Source organism: Pinus tabuliformis, chromosome 5_1, assembly GCF_031772625.1.
Source record: "Pinus tabuliformis cultivar Carrire ecotype Pingquan chromosome 5_1, CPIR1, whole genome shotgun sequence".
Lineage (NCBI taxonomy): Eukaryota > Viridiplantae > Streptophyta > Pinopsida > Pinales > Pinaceae > Pinus > Pinus tabuliformis.
The window spans coordinates 336512443-336529584 of record NC_142305.1 but is presented as its reverse complement, the minus strand read 5'-3'; the positions used below and the strand labels follow the sequence as shown (position 1 = coordinate 336529584).

At 33.8% G+C, this 17142-nt stretch overlaps 1 pseudogene; it reads left to right on the top strand.

Annotated features, from left to right (window-relative positions):
- Positions 1-764: 764 nt before the first annotated feature.
- Positions 765-16861, top strand: LOC149164765 (strigolactones hydrolase CXE15-like; annotated as a pseudogene).
- Positions 16862-17142: the final 281 nt, after the last annotated feature.

Sequence of the window (17142 nt, the reverse complement as noted above, 5' to 3'; positions counted from 1 at the left end):
GTAAAGAATGAAAAATGAAGATTATGATGCAACTAAAGAAGCATAGAAAGACCCGACAAAAGAAGAGAAGGAAGAACAGTAGGGAAAAGCTCTCATTGCAGAATCAACAAAACCAATATCTTTCTAAAGATGTTTTTTCATATAAATTTAATATTGATTTTGAGTGTGCACATGTTAGCAACCACGAAATAACCACAAAATTTGAAGGTTTGAAACACCATGTATTGATGAAGTCTACATATAAGTTGGATCAATGAATGTCCATGACAACATGAACAATGTAGAAAATGAAAATGGCAATAAAATTTTCATATATTAAAGTCTTGAAGAGATAAAATTTTATTATAATCTTATATTGCAACAAATGCATAATCAAAAAATTAATGATAAAAAACAAATTATGTACTTCACATATAAGCAAATTTTTAAGAAGTAAAAGACATCCATTGATAACTTGAAATGATTTTCTATATTATTATGATAAACAAAAATATAACGATAAAGCGCTACAACATCAAATAAAGAAACACAAATTTGAATCCTACAACAAAAGACAAAGATAAAACAGTTAACGGGATACACAATTTGGAAAAATAGAGAAGAGAAATCCAGTAAAAAAGTTAATGTGAAAATTTTGAATCATGGTAAAACTAACTGAAACTTAGAAATTGATCGACGAAGTGAGATTTCCAAATAAATAGAATTCGAGATCAAGTTTTCTTCCGCAAACGGCGGTAGTACGATATCCATCGGAACGTGCGGAGATGTTTAAATATGATTTGCTGTTGAGTTATTGGGTGGAAGTACACCAGACGTTCAAACAAACCGTGGCCGGCGGCCACGTTCAGTTCCCGCGATGGAGCGTTTCTTATATTCAAAGGTCTGACCATGCTGTAATCGACACGGCCGGTGGGCGACGTTCAAGCTTATCCTTTCTCTACTTATAAGTACATTGAGGCCAAAAGGTGGATGCTATATCCTTATTCTTGTCCTGGCTGAAATCTAAGAATTATTTATACAAATTATATATAAATTTCTAAATTGAAAAAAATATATTTATTTTTGACAGCAGGAGAAATGTTATTATTTTTGCAAATCTAAAACATTGATGCAAACTGTACCAACAGTTCTTATTTTCAAAACATGGCTGCCAACTTTATCAACGCTGAATGATGTGTCCAAGTGGTCCGTGAAGAAGTGTGTGTTGGTCCTTATTTTCAAAACATGGCTGCCAACTGTATCAACCGTTATCAACGCTGAATGATGTGTCCAAGTGGTCCGTGAAGAAGTGTGTGTGGCATTTAGACAAGAGAACGTGGGCCACATAACATGGATGGATGAGTTGATCCCGTGAAACAGAATACTTCTGAAGATTTCCAAGAAAAATATGGCCTTCTCATATTGGTCAAAAGATTAGTTATATTCCATTCACATTTCTAACAGATTAGAGTTAGTAACAGATAATCAGACTGGGCGGTTTCAGTGTTTGTTTCACTACGGTTCTTTTTCAATTAATGAACCCGTCAAATGCAGTCAAAGCTTATGTAGTGCTGGTAAGTTTTGAACTCTGCTTATAAAATGGGTACGTGACAAAACTATGGGCGCAAATTTTGTAGTTTTTATGTGGACAGACTTTATAAGAGGTATAAAAAGAGTTGTGATGAACCTGTATGTATGAAGCGTACAAAGTTGAATTTTTACGTGGAATTCTAAAGGCAGAGTAGAAAGTGAAAGAACTTTTCTTCATAGTGATGATTAGATGAAGAAATCGGTTTCGTGATAATAGTGATGATTGGGTTAACATACTAATTGGCGCCCGTAACAGAGGGAATTATAAAAGGATCAAAATTGGTTGGGGTACTACGGTAATCGGAAAGCGAAATATATAAGGAATACCAATGGACAGTAACTAACAATCAGATAGGAAGTGTTGTAACATGAAATCTAATGCTAAAACAATGTTATAAATTGTACCATATCGATGAGTAACGAATTAACGAGTAAAATTGTGTCCTTTATTTAAGGAGTATAAGAATTCGGTGAATTGTTAACTGATTTATATAATTTATATATAGATTGTGTTTAGTTTCTAGGTGCATTTTTGTTATTGTAAATTACAAAAATATGGATGTTAATTTTTATAAACATATTAGGCTAGGTGAAATGTTTGCATGAGATATTTAAGAAGGGTAAGAATTATGGTGGATTTTCACGGGGTTATATTTTTTTTTACTGATTATATTTTTATTATAAATAGTGTGATTAGTTTCTTTTATCTATTGTTGTTATTGTAATTTATAAAAATATGAATGTATTTTTTTTATGAATGTATTTTTTTATAAATATGTTATATTAGTTAAAACTTACATAAAAATTTTCTTAAAAAAACTAAAATATTTATTAAAATGTTGTCAATTATATTAAAAACAAAATTAAATAGATATATTTAATAATTTTTTCTTAAAAGCAATATGATGATGATGGTTAACGTCCACTGAGACCAAATTGGTCTATCGGACCTACAATTTTCTTAATTTTTACTTGTCTGGCTCCTCGTCTTTCTTGGCGAGACTGGTGTTGTAGCTTTCTTTCTTTTCTCTACGGTCTTCCAACTTCCTTTGTCTTGCATCTCCTTCATCTCTTCTGGTTCTTGGGACATTGGTGCCTTAGCTTCGCGATCTATAGTCGGAGAAGTTTGGTTTAGGAGATCTGCTTTGCTGTTAAATGAAGATTTATTTTCTGCAGTATTCAAATCCTCATAACTGTTGATTTGTTGGGGCGGGCTTTCTCCTTGCTTGCTTTGAGAGTTGTTTCCTTCTTCCTTGATTTCTTGTGACTCAGAGTTTTCTCTAGAATATTCTTCTTTGATGACAGTGTAGTGTTCTTTTTGTGCTCCTTCCCACCATGTATAACATAAATAAATTTACTTTCATTGTGCTATTGGTTATTAAAAAATTATTAATACCAAACAAAATTATCTTATAAATATAATATTTTGGTATTCGTACTAAGAAAAATAGCCTTATATCAACTTTTTATAAAAAGATAATGTAACTAAAAGTTTAAAAATTGTTATATTTTTACTTGAAATGAAAAAGATATGTAATTCTTTTACTTTTTAAAAACATATCAACATAAGTCTTAAATAAAATATTTAAGAATATAGATGTTAACTAATCTATTTAGATACTAACTTCATATATATTTATATCTCTCCATGCTCAATACACACAATTATTGAAAGCCTCCACCCTATGATGTGTGTTGCAAAAGGAGTGTTGATCTTCAAGATGGGGACGCAATATCCACATACAAAACTTCATTTACGGTGTTTCTTTGACTTCTAAAATGCCTATTACATTCTCTCTTCAGAATCAAATATTTGAGATTGCTTCAAATGTTGAAAATTCTATTAGAAACAAAACTATAAATATTTGAGATTGTGTTAACTAAAAAAATATATATATTGAAATCTTGAAGTCCCACTAAAATACAATAAAATTACTAAAATACAAGACCATTTTGAATCAATATAAGAAATCATTACTATCTATTAGATCATTTATTAAATTCTTGTAAAAGTGCATCCAACTAGCTTGTGGTTTGGATAATGGGGAATGTTTCCAAGTTATTTTACCCCTTTCTATGTTATTTGGCATTTCATATATTATAAAATGTATTACTAATCGGGATATGATTTAGTTGTATCATTTAGCATTTCATATTATTACATAATGTGTTAATATTTGAAAACTCGTTGCATGGTCTCATTAATATATTCTATGAATTCAAAATTAAATATATTGAATGATTTTAAAGTCACTTTAATGAACTACATTTAGTTTTTCTTTCTTTAGTTTCTTCCTCTCATATAAAAAGAATTTGGCACATGTAACATCAACTAAATTAATTTATGTAAAACTTAATGATACATGATACTTTATTATCATTAACATATTTTTTTTTGTTGGGAAACATTTTTTCACTTTGTTGACCACTTCATATTATTTCTTCATATTACTCAACAATTTATAGCAAAAATCATAATCTTATATTGTTATGTTAAAGTAGAGATGTTGATTTGAAAATGTTGTGGTTTTGTTTACGGTGTTGGAACCCGCCAACTTATAAGGGATCCCCTTGATATGAGGTCCCAATTAGACCTCATATCAGGGGGATCCTCTCTGTGTGGTCGGGTTCCAGTACCGTCAACATTTTGGCGCTAGAAGGAGGGATGCCATTTTTTTAATGGCTGATAAATCATCACATCCACATCATTCATCTTCTAGACAAGGCAATGATAACGCAAGTTCCACCCCAACTCTTATTCATGAGGTAGGAGGGTCTTCTCAACCTTGTTTAGAGTTAGCTTACAAAGTTTATTATGCTCAACTCTAGGTAATTTAACCTATGACATGTTGGTTTGTGAAAGCTATTGGTTTACTTACCGTTTTTTCATAATCTTCCTCATCACCAACAACTCATACTGGTGTATTGGTAACATTGGTAGAAGATTTGGTTTTTTTCACTCTTGAGGAATAGTAGGGTCTTCAGAAGAAACAATCCAGCAAGAGTAGCTTCCACCTATTAATGAAGAGTACGAGGAAGATCTTATTCTTTATGACAAAAAACCACCGACAACTGATTTTGAGTTTAATAAAGGCTTGAAGGGTGAAGGAAAATGCTCATCAAATTCAGAGGAATAGTAAAGAGACAAAGAAATGTCTCATCAATACCTATATTGGATGGCCCAAGGGCCACTTCCTCTTCCAAATAATCGTCATAGAATACCTAAACATCGAAAGAAGTTGTTACCAAAGTTTGATCTTGACAAGAAGAATAAGGTAGAGGACCATATTGATGATTTCTGCATGCATCTATGAATGTTAGAGGTAGAATATGATGATGTTTATTGTAAGATATTTCCTTCACTTTAGAAGGTAGAGCAACAATATGGTATCATAGTCTTCCACTTAATTAAATCCATGGTTGGAGGGAGTTTAAGAAATTATTTTTGGAAAAAATTGTAAATCATCAAACTCCTGCCATGTTGCTAAAAGAGCTTAGAAATATTAAGGAGCGGGAAAGGAGAAAGTCAAAGAATTCAACCAAAATTTTAACCATATATGGAATAAGTTCACTCGAGACAAGAAAACCCATGATTCTATTACTATATATTATTATACAGTTGCCTTTCTAACAAACATTTATGTTTTTGTTAAAAGGGTTTCAAAGGAGACACTGACTTTAAAATTTGCATAAGCAATCATTGGGGAGAAATATTTGCGTGTCATTGGAACTATGTGACTAATGATGAAGAATATAAAGACTCCAAGGAGACTATAAATGATTCTCAAGCCTCTTCAAATAAGGCTAAAGAATAGGATTTTGTTGCTATTGAAAGATTGAATAAATATTTAAACTCACTCACTAATGAAGCATATGAATTAAAGAAAAAATCATGTGAGGCCTTTACCAATAGAAAGCTCCCTAAGTATTTCTTATTCAGATGGAATAATAATATTCAGTTGGATAGATATGCCCAAAGCTCAAATGTTGTGTTGAATGTTGAAAGCATAGGCATGGAAAACTACTACTCCTTCCATGAGGAATGGCATTAAGAGAAAACATGCCCACAATGGAACCACAAAATGACTTCTTTGGCTGCCCATATTGTTGATACTTTACTAGCAGATGAGTAGTCTAAGTAGGAATAGGAAATAAATGAGCCTATCGCGACTGAGGAAAGTATAGGTAATGGAAACTCAGTTAATTATTTTTTATTTCATTCTCAATACTAATAAGAAAAGTACCAAAGGACCACCTAAAAGTGAAGCCCCCCCTTACATGGTATTTATAGTTTAAGGAGCAAAGGGAATGTTTTTAAACAGGAATTGACATGACAAGAGATGAGGAAAAAATTGGTAAGAGGGATCTCACCACCAACCAATCTTGCTCATAATGAACAAAAAAAGGTTTAGAAATACTACTGCTTCTAAGAACACTTCTAATAGCATTAAAAAAATTCTATTGCTATGGAAGTTTCAAATAGAGGTACACCTCCAAGCGTTACAACATTTCCCACTGGAAACAAAAGCATCGATTAGAATATCCTTAAGGACATGAAAAAGTCTCGTTCCAACATTACCATCTTTGGGCTCGCAAAGGTAGCAAGCCAACGTGAACTGCTTATCCAAGCCTTATCACGGCCTTCGTCACGTGAAACTTTTTTGCCTCTCAAACAATCTCTGATAATTCTCTTGCTACAATAGAATATATGGCTAATGCTATATATTTAGATACTAACACTCTTTGTCCACCATTTTTGTTAGCTTTTGAAATATTTAGTTACAACGTACATAATTGTTTGGTTGATTCGGGTGCATCTGTGAATGTAATGAAATTATTTGTTGCTAAGAAAATTGATGCTAAATGGGAGAAAATTGATGCATAAATCATTCACCTAGACAAATCACTCGTCCAAACCATTGTTGAACTCAAGAATGTTATTATCCATTTGTCATCAAGACAAAGGGTACACCAACATATAAACATTGTAATTGTGGACATTCCTGAAGCCTATGGCTTACTCTTGAGCAAAGACAGGTCTAGTAAGTTACAAGGGTATTTTGCTAAAGATTGGTCATACTTATGGCTTCCATACAAGGGAAAAAACAACCATATTTGAGTGGAAAGTGATCCCTATATAAAATACATTGTGACACCACTTGAGTGTCATAATGAACCTATTGGTTTTGTAGATGTAATATTGGAAATTATTTATTGGAAAGTGATCATGGTTGTTATCAAGAACATCCATTGCCCATCCCACTAGATACACAGTTGGAGCTCCTTCCTTGTACTCCAATTGGTGGTAATGAATCTTGTAATATATATGTACATAATAATAATAGTATAGGAACTAGTTTAGTAGATGCTAATATTTGGATTTTGTACATCGATGGTTGAAAAAATCAGGATGGCTCTAGAGCTGATTACATTCTCGTAAACCCACATAACAAAAAGTACATCATATCAAGTCATTTGGAGTTGGAGTGAATAAACAATACTACTGAATAAGAAACACTCTTTCTTGGATTAAAGAAAGTCATTGACCAGAAGGTAGAGATGCTCAAGGTAATTAGTGACACAAAAGTGGTTACTCGCTAGGTATGAAACACTATCCACTATTTTTTTCCAAGTTTAAAATACTACCAACAGGAGGTATGGTGACTTATTAATTATTTCAAATATTTTAATATATTTTTTGTTCCTCAAATTAGAAATGTTGTCACGGACACATTAGCTAATGCAGCTAGAATGTCGCTTTTGAAAAATTATTTTTCTATATAAATTATATATAAACTATATGTGCCCAATAACATAACTAATTTTCATGTTTACAATGATGACAAATAAATACTACATTTTATGGCTAATGTAGACATGTTTAAAGATGTGACAATCAAAGGAGATGAGCATGATAAGGCTTTGCAGGAAGCAATTGATGTAATGAAAGGGAATATTATGCCTAAATGTGTAATGACCTTGGAAAAGCTACATGACCTACAAAACTGATTATGAGGACCAATTAATACTAAGAATCAAAGCTCGAAGTTTTCATCTGAAAAATTCAATATAGGAACTCAAGACGAACTGAAATATGTAAACCTCAGTACATGTTGTCCACTACAAGAACAACAAGAATTCATTCCCCTTTTCAAAAAGTACCATGACGTCTTTGCATGGACTTACAATGATTTAAATACATATGATACTAATATTATCCAACATGTCATTCCCGTTAAAGAAGGGTTGAAGTCGTTTCAACAAAATTTAAGTAAGGTTCATTCAATGCTTGAGCACCTAATCCAAATGTAATTAAGGAAGTTGGTGGATGCTCTAATCATTTTCAAGGTTAGATATTCTACTTGGGTTTCAAATTTGGTCCCTATTAAGAAGAAGTCTAGTGAGATAAGGTTATGTGTCGACTTTCACAATCGCAATGAGGCATCAGATAAAGATAATTATGCGATTCCATCCATGGAATAGATCCTTGGAAAATAGTAATTGGGTCTTAAGTTATAGACTATGATCTCATATAAATTCCTTTCCAGTTGTTTGGTTGTTGCAGTCCATTCTTCTGCCATGCTTTAACCTCCATGATGTGTGGTCACTGTAATGTCATAAGTAGGATTGTTATCTAATCGATGCAAATAGAGCGAAGGAAATCATTATCATATAAGAGGAGAATTCTATGATGAAATAAAAATTTATTACCATCTTGGAAAAGGTGATGAGGTCTCTACTTTCCATATAGATACATTTTGACCAATGCCGTGACATGAGTTTCGGTAAGATCCAATTCCATTCAACTATCCTCAACAAAGGTTTTTTTATATGAAAAGGTTCGACAAAAGTCCATAAAATTCTTACCATATCCACCACTCCTAGCTAGAAATCTTGAGTTTTTTTTCTCACAAAGGAATATAGAGATAATTTTAAGAATAATATTTTGAGAATTGTAGTAGTCAGCTAGAACAACAGATAAACTAGAAAAGGTAGCCCAAATACAATAGAGAAAAATAAAATAGATAAAGCACCCCTAATTAAATTGATCTAGCAAAAAAATTAATGAATTGGATAGAAATTAATTGCCTACCCAATAACCCTAATTGATTAATTCATGCAAAACTTGATTTCTTGTCCTACAACTATGCTAGGGAAGAAAACAAAAGGAACCTCCCTGAAGATTTCAAAAATAATTAATGATTCATCTGAAGAAGATAGAAGGAACATTTCTAAATATTTAGAAAAGGATTAATGATTCATCCGATCGAAGTAATGCTTGCTCCAAAGGAATGGTTCAAAGAAAAGTTTTATGATCCTTTTTGTTTGTGTACATTTACCTATCCTTAATAGTTTTAGTTTTGGGAAAACATAAGACAAAAAACAAAATAAGAAGCATGGAATTGCGGAAAGGAACCCTGATCATCTACAATAGAACATAACCTTCAGTGAAGTAGACCACATAACATTAATGATGTTAATTATTTTTGAAAAATAAATAATGTTCTTGTTAGATTGCATGAGAGATGAACACACCAGGATCCTTTTCCATCAAATTGCTTAAATTAGATACTTTTAGGTTAAATGTATCATTTACTCTTTTTATTTTGGTACTGAGAAATACTTATGAATAACTGATTATGAAGGTGACGAACAACAACAAAGATGAGAATACCCAATCTGAAAGCTAAAGTAGTTATTCTAGATTGCATGCTTCATAAACAAATGTGTAGTTCATAAAATGTTAAACCAATATTCCAAAACAAATACAAATATTTCATCTATTAAATTTTTTACTACACCACATGTTAATTATTCAATTTTGATTATTTAGCAAGCCACGAAATAAGTGGCATGATTTAAGTGGATGATTAATTACATCGAAGGTGTTGTTATGACGGGTTTGGCTAGGAAGATCTAACCAATCAAAGAGGATATTTTTAATCTTCCTTTGTGTTATGAAACCAGCTCACAAAATGATAGAAAAGATATATCAACGCCTTAGAATTCGGCCTCTTCGAGGGGGAAACCTCCTTAACCTTACACAAATGAATGATTCTTTGGTGATTCAATTGAAAAAACCTCCTTTCTATATAGGAGTCTAAGGAGTCACGATATAACGCAGTTGACCTAACAATAATAATATAAAGGCACAAAAATAACAATAGAGGGATTCTATGGGGCACATTAATAAAAATATGGGGACAATAGGGGCACAACAATATTAATAAGGGATACAACTATAATAGTAATTGGGTAATCATTAGTATTATAGGGGCCTAACATGCCCCTCTCCTTCAAAAAAGTGTTGTCCTCAACGCTTGAGTAGTTCTAGATGCTTCTGTATGAAATTCTCATCCTCCCATGTGGAATTTTCAGCAGATAAGTTCTTCCACTTGATGAGATAATCTGAAATTGATTGATTTCGTAGCTATCGAGTTCTTGTTTATATGACTGCTTCCGATTCCAATATAATTTTTCCTTCCTCGTCAAGTTCTAGAAATATTGTTTGAACTAGGAGCTTGTTGCCTATAACCTTCTTCAAACATGAAACATGGAAAAATGGGTGCACTCGAGAAGCTGCAAGAAGCTCCAATTTGTATGCCATAGTACCAATCTTTTGCAACATCTTGTATGGACCATAATACTTTGGTGATAATTTATAATCCTTCTTAGCTCGCTTGAGGGACATTTGTTTATATGGTTGTAACTGTAGGAATACCCAATCACCTACATCAAAACTTCTTTCGCTGCGATGTTGATCTGCCTGTTGTTTCATTCTATTATGCACCAACACGAGGTTATCCTTTAAGAGTTGGAGGACTTGTTGTTGATGCTCGATCTGATGTTCCACTGCTTGAACCTTAGAATGTTCTCTTAAATATGATGTGATGGACGGTGGATGATATCCATAAAGTGCCATAAATGGGGTCATTTTTGTTGTTGTATGGAAGGAAGTGTTATACCACCATTCAGCCAGAGGCAACCATTTGACCCATTGTGTCTGTTTATCAGATACAAAGCAACGAAGATATCCTTCAAAACATTTGTTTTCTATATTAGTTCTCCCATAAAATTGAGGATGATAAGATGAGCTATGAGCTAACTGAGTACCAAAACAACAAAATAATTATGTCCAAAAATTTCCAGTGAAAATGGAATCTCTGTCACTTACAATAATCTTTGGGTTTCCATGTAGCTTTTGAATTGTTTCCATAAATGCAGTAGAAACTGTACTGGATTTAAATGGATGCGATAATGCACAAAAGGGTGCATACTTGGTAAGTCTGTCAACTACCACCATGATGACACTCTTTCCCTCAAACTTGGGTAAACCTGTGATAAAATCCATTGAAACCTCCTCCCAATGTTGGCTTGGAATGGATAAAGGTTGTAATAGACCCGGGGTCTTAATTATTTCAACTTTATTTTGTTGGAAAACCAAACATTCCACCACAAACTTTTAAATATCCGATTTAAGGCCATCCCAAAAAAATTCCTTCTTAACCCTGTGGTAAGATTTTAAAAATTCTAAGTGCCCTCCTAAGGGAGAAGTGTGCAATTCCATAAGAATATTTTGTTTGATATGGGAATTCTTACAGAGGTATAAGCGATCTTTGTACCATAACGAATCATTTTTCCAGCTAAATGTATCAGATGTACTGGAATCTTGTTGTAACTTTTGAATAAGTGCCCACACTTCTTCATCATTCTTCCATTCCTTGCTTGCTTCATTTATCCAATCTAGTTGGATAATAGAAATGGCGCAAAACAAAGCTTCCACATCCTCATACTTTCTTGAGAGTGCATCTACCACCAAATTTTACTTCCCTTTTTTGTAGATGATCTCAAAGTCATAACCCAACATCTTTGTGACCCACTTTTGTTGCTCTTCAGAGGATAATATTTGTTCTAAAAAGTATTTAAGGCTATCACGATCTGTTTTTACCTTGAAGTGTCTTCCCATTAGGTAGGGTCGCCATTTCTTAAGTGCATGTAGTATTGCCAACATTTCCTTCTCATAAATAGCTTTGTGTAAAAAATTTCCCTTGATTGCATGACTTTCAAAAGAAATGGGTCTTTCATCTTGCATTAAAACAACACCAATTCCATTTCCTGAAGCATCACATTCCACAATAAAGGTTTTTGTGAAGTCCGGTGTAGCTAAGACCTGTGCTTGGCACATTGCCTCTTTAAGATCTTCGAAGGCCTTTGTTGATTCTGGAGTCCATGAAAATACATCTTTCTTCAATAATGTTGTTAGAGGTGCTGCTATTCTCTCATAATTCTTGACAAACTTGCGATAATACCCTGTCAACCCGAGAAATCCTCGCAGATGCTTTATGGATGTGGGGATTTTCCATTCCTTAATGGATTTAATTTTGCTAAGTTCTACCTTAACTCATTCATGAGATACAATATGACCCATATATTCCACCTCTTGTACTCCAAAGAAAAAATTTGATCTTTTTGCATATAATTGTTTCTCCTCCAATGGTTGTAGCACCTTGTCAACATGTTCAACATGATCCTTCCAAGACTTGTTGTAGATTAGTATATCATCAAAAAATACTAACACATATTTTCTAAGGAAGGGTTTGAAAATGGAATTCATCAAACCTTGAAATGTAGAAGGTGCATTGGTAAGGACAAAAGGCATGACCAAAAATTCATAATGACCCTCATGAGTTTTAAATGCTATTTTTGGAATGTATTTAGTCTTCATTCTAATTTGATGATATCCTGAACGAAGATCCAACTTGGTGAAGTGAATTGATCCATGCAATTCATCCAGTAATTCATCAATGACAGGAATGGGAAATTTATTTTTAATAGTGAGCTTGTTGAGCTCCCTATAATCCGGACACATGCGCCATGATCCATCCTTCTTGTGCACCAATACTATTGGAGCAGAGAAAGAACTTTGACTAGGTTGAATTATACCTGCCTCTAGCATTTCTGCAACCATACATTCAATTTCACTCTTTTGGGCATAGGGATATTTGTAAGGCCTGATGTTTGGAGGAACACTTCCTGTAATTAGATGAATAGCATGATCATGATCACAAATAGGTGGGAGAGCTTTGGGAGTCTCAAATACCTCTAAATTATTTTCCAATAATTTTTGGAGATCTAGAGAAATAGATGATTTCGATTTGGAAACATCTAGCGAACATAATTGTGCAATTACACCTCTTTGTCCCTTTTTTAGAAGCTTTGTCATACTGTTAGAGCTGATTATTTTTCTCGGGTTCCCTGCAATACCTCTTAATTCAACTTCCTTTCCTTCCGTAGAAAATTTCATGAAAATTAAAACCTATTGTACCCAAGGATTGTCTCCATTGCACTCCTAGTACAACATCAACACCTCCCATTGGAATGGAAAGCATTGGGCTAGTCAATAAATATTCTCCCATGGATAGCTTGATATTATGGCACTTTCCAGAGCAATTTATCATTCCTCCATTTGACTCCATCACTTTACACTCTGGTGCTAGATATAGGAAGCAATTCAATTCTTTTTCTATCTTACAATGAATAAAATTGTGGGTACTTCCTCAATCAATCAACACTATTACCTTTTTCTTCTTGATTTGTCCTTCTATCTTGATGGTTTGAGGAGTGGTAATTCTAACTGCATTACAAGATATGGCTGGATTCATTTCCTCTTTATCTAGGCTTTGTTCCTAGAGTATATCCTCTTCTTTTGACCTTTTTTTCTCCTTTTCTTCTTCCTCTTCACAATCTACATAGAATAATTTCTTCTCAGCACACTTATGACCTTTAGTGTACTTGTTATCACAACTGTAGCAAAGAACTTTTGCTCTTTTTTCTTCCAATTGTTGTGGTGTCAACCTTATAGGTTGTGGAAGGCTAGGGGCAACAACACTTCCATATTTGTAGTTGTGAGTGGTATGCTTCCTAGTTGCCATAATTTTGCTTTCCATTTTTCTTGCTAACCTGAATGCTTTCTATAATGAATCAAGTTCCCAAAGGTGAACATCATGTTGGATATTATCCTTTAAAGTCCCTATGAACACATCAATCCTATGCTCCTCTGGAATATTTTTTACCCTTATGTTCAATTTTTGCAACTCCTCAATGTGCTCCATTATTGAACCCTTTTGCTTGAGACTTATCAATTGGATAAAAAAAGTGTTGCTTTTTGTATCCTCATAATGTGCTGTCAATTCTTCTGTAAAAATTGCCCAAGTGATAATTTGTTTATGACAGCAAAGCCATTGATACCATACAAACTGATTTGGTTCCAAATATAACATTACAATACGTACCTTTTGTGTGTTTTTCACATTTTTGAGATCGAAAAATTGCTCCATCTGTAATATCCATGTTGCGGGATCCTTGCCATCAAGCTTCCTCATATCGATCTTTGGAATATGGTGGGTCTTCGATCCAACATTAGAGTCTATGAAATCATGATTAACATTTCTTTTGTTCTCAAAGTATTTCTTGTAGAAAATTTGTTAAATCTGTCTTCAAATCTGCCATGCCTATCTTCAAATCAATCTTCAAATTGTCCATCTTAGATTCCATTTCATTCATCTTAGCTTCTACATCTTTCTTTAAAACATCCATCTTAGATTCTGTTACCTTTTGTGCGAGTGACATGTGTTGCACTTGGTCTCGTAATTTTGATATATCATGTTGCATTTCTTCCTCTCGTTCATAAGTCATGCTAGAGCTTTCAGGTTGCTTACTAGGTGTTTGCATTTTCTTTCCTCAACGCATCAGTTACTGGTAATAATGCTCTACTATGCCCTTTGAATTCCTTCAAAATAATTTTTAAAACCAAGCTTAAGCAAAAATTTAAAAAAATCTACACACCTTTTTTCACTTTATAGGGGTTTGATATTGCCTCTGATGTATCTCTGTAATTTAAGATCATCCAGTTCTGAAATTGTGAACTGCAGTAGCCTTCTATGTCCTCTTTCCAATGCAACTAGTCTGATCAAATTTAGATTCTCCAAGGTAGAGTTATGCATAATCTCCCAAGATGACCTGATTATAGACCTTTTTAGAAGAGCGAACTTGTAGGAAGTACCACGTGCCACTATTTCGACCTTAATATTTGAAAAATATACATAGGAAACTACATTCTGTCCTCTTTCTGGAACTTCTTACGAAATTTCAATCTGATGCTCAAAACAAAAGTTATGACTATTTTCCCCAGGTCACCTGCTTGGAATGTAATTTGGGAGTCTGCAAAAAATGCCAACTTCCTTAGATCATATCTATGCAAATATAACATGAAAAGCTCTTAAATTCAGACCTGTAGTTCAGAATGATTTCGACCCAAATGGGTTTTTGTTTTAGCGTCTGAGACGCCGCAGAAGAAATTTATAGCACAAATTCGACGATGACTTGTTTGGAGCAGCGAAACTCTGGAATTCAAAGCTCTGGTACCAATTGTTATGAAACCAGCTCACAAAAAGATAGAAAAGATAGATCAACGCCTTAGAATTCAGCCTCTTCGAGGGGGAAACCTCCTTTACCTTACACCAATGAATGATTCTTTGATTATTCAAATGACAAAACCTCCTTTCTATATATAGGAGTCTAAGGAGTCACAGTATAACCCAGCCGACCTAACAATAATAATATAAAGGCATAAAAATAACAATACAGGGATTCTATGGGGCACAGTAATAACAATATGGGGACAATAAGGGAACAACAATATTAATAAGGGATACAACTACAATAGTAATGGGGTAATCACTAGTGCTATAGGGACCTAATGCTTTGACCAATAATTATATAACATGTGGAAAAGTACAATAGTTAGATTTTGATTGATGATGCCATGCATTTTCTTATGAGATTTTTTTTCTCCTACCAGATTTGCACAGATAATGGCAGTTTCTTTGATGAAACTTTACGCTACTACAACTGGTATTTAGGTACCATCTATTCTTCATCTTTATTTGTATATATTTTTCCATCCAAGAACCACTCCCATGGCTTGATCCTAGGTTTATTCAATGCCTAAAATGTAATCACTAAGAACTCATGCAGTCTCTCGGGCCATTTTAGATCTAAATATGAAAGGAGGAGTTCTTCTGTTGGATTTATTTTCACATGTGAGATGTTGGTAAGGTAAGCTATCTATAAAAAGTTCAAGAAAATAAATATGAGCCCAAATTCCCATATATTTATCTCCAAATATTTGGTTGCCTCTCCATCCACAGATGCATGAGAAGCACTCATGGATGTAGTCAACATGTCTAGGGGATGCTTATAACCGAATTAAACCAGGAATTTCATTAATGATTTGATTTCTCATTTTTATGTTTATCGCGATGACAGTCTAGTTGCTCAATCTCGCCATCCAATTCTTAATGACCCTCATTGGTTGTATTCGTTGAATGAAATCCATGCCATCATTGTCGTCACCCTCTCCACTAAGGGAAATGATCCTGGAATGTTATGTGGTGTCATTGTTGAAGCTCAAATATGGATGCCTCAATAATGTACGAAATATTCCTTGGGCATGGTGTGCCAACCATCATTCCAATCGATTGCATGTTTGAAATTTTTTCCTGTATTAGAAAAAAGCAAATTTCCCTCACTTAACTTATTTCTTTCTTTTCTTCTCAAGTAGTTTAGGGTGTTGTGCATCTCAGTAAATTACAGGTTGACTCCCAAATAGTGTCTTCTTGTAGCATGTGAAGATTCCACAAAATCCATTGAATGGCTTCATCATCTTGCGTGCGGGGACTGTAAAGATCCATGGTTGAGTTCCCATGGAGATTTCACATGGTGTATTATGATGGCAGAAATTGCAGGAGGGAACCTAGTGCATGATGTATCCATTCATGCACTAGCTACGGAACGATTACATCCTTGCTAGCTCTGTAGTAGAATCATGATAAATCTAGGACTTGTGAGAGAGTAAATTAGCATATCAGAAATGGAAATGCCCCTAGACATAGTTATGCCCAGTGCCAAAGTGGTGGATAAATTTTAAATTATTTCTTTGCCAAAGGGTAGCACTAAATATCATTGCATCACCAATCCAATGGGACCATTATCTCTAAATGTGGGACATTTGAATCTTCCTCCATTCCTAGTGACGATAGTAGAACACAATCTGATTTGTGACACACAATTGGAATATTGTGAGCCCATAAAGATTGTGGGGAAGAGTGTGGATGTTTTCATATCTAAGAATGTGAGATATTTCTTTCATCTACATGAGAATGTTGCATCACAGAAGATGCACGATCTCATGGATGCAATATAGACATTCATTACAACTTGTTTCCTGTAGACCTCGGACTATGAAGTTTATCAATGTATAGAAATATTAGTTTGCTTTGAGAACTCATCCTCTTTTTCATATTTTTCTTGATAGATGCCATAGTTCTATATACCACACTCCAATTAATTTCGATGGTTTTTGTTCTATATCTCCTATTCCAACATAGGTTCCACCACAGGCTTCCTTCAGACAAAAATTCTAGAAAAATTGACAACAAACTAGGGAGGCTTCACCTTTTTTTAGTGGCTATCTTTATTCCTTGTTTGAGACTAATTACTAGATGGAAATAT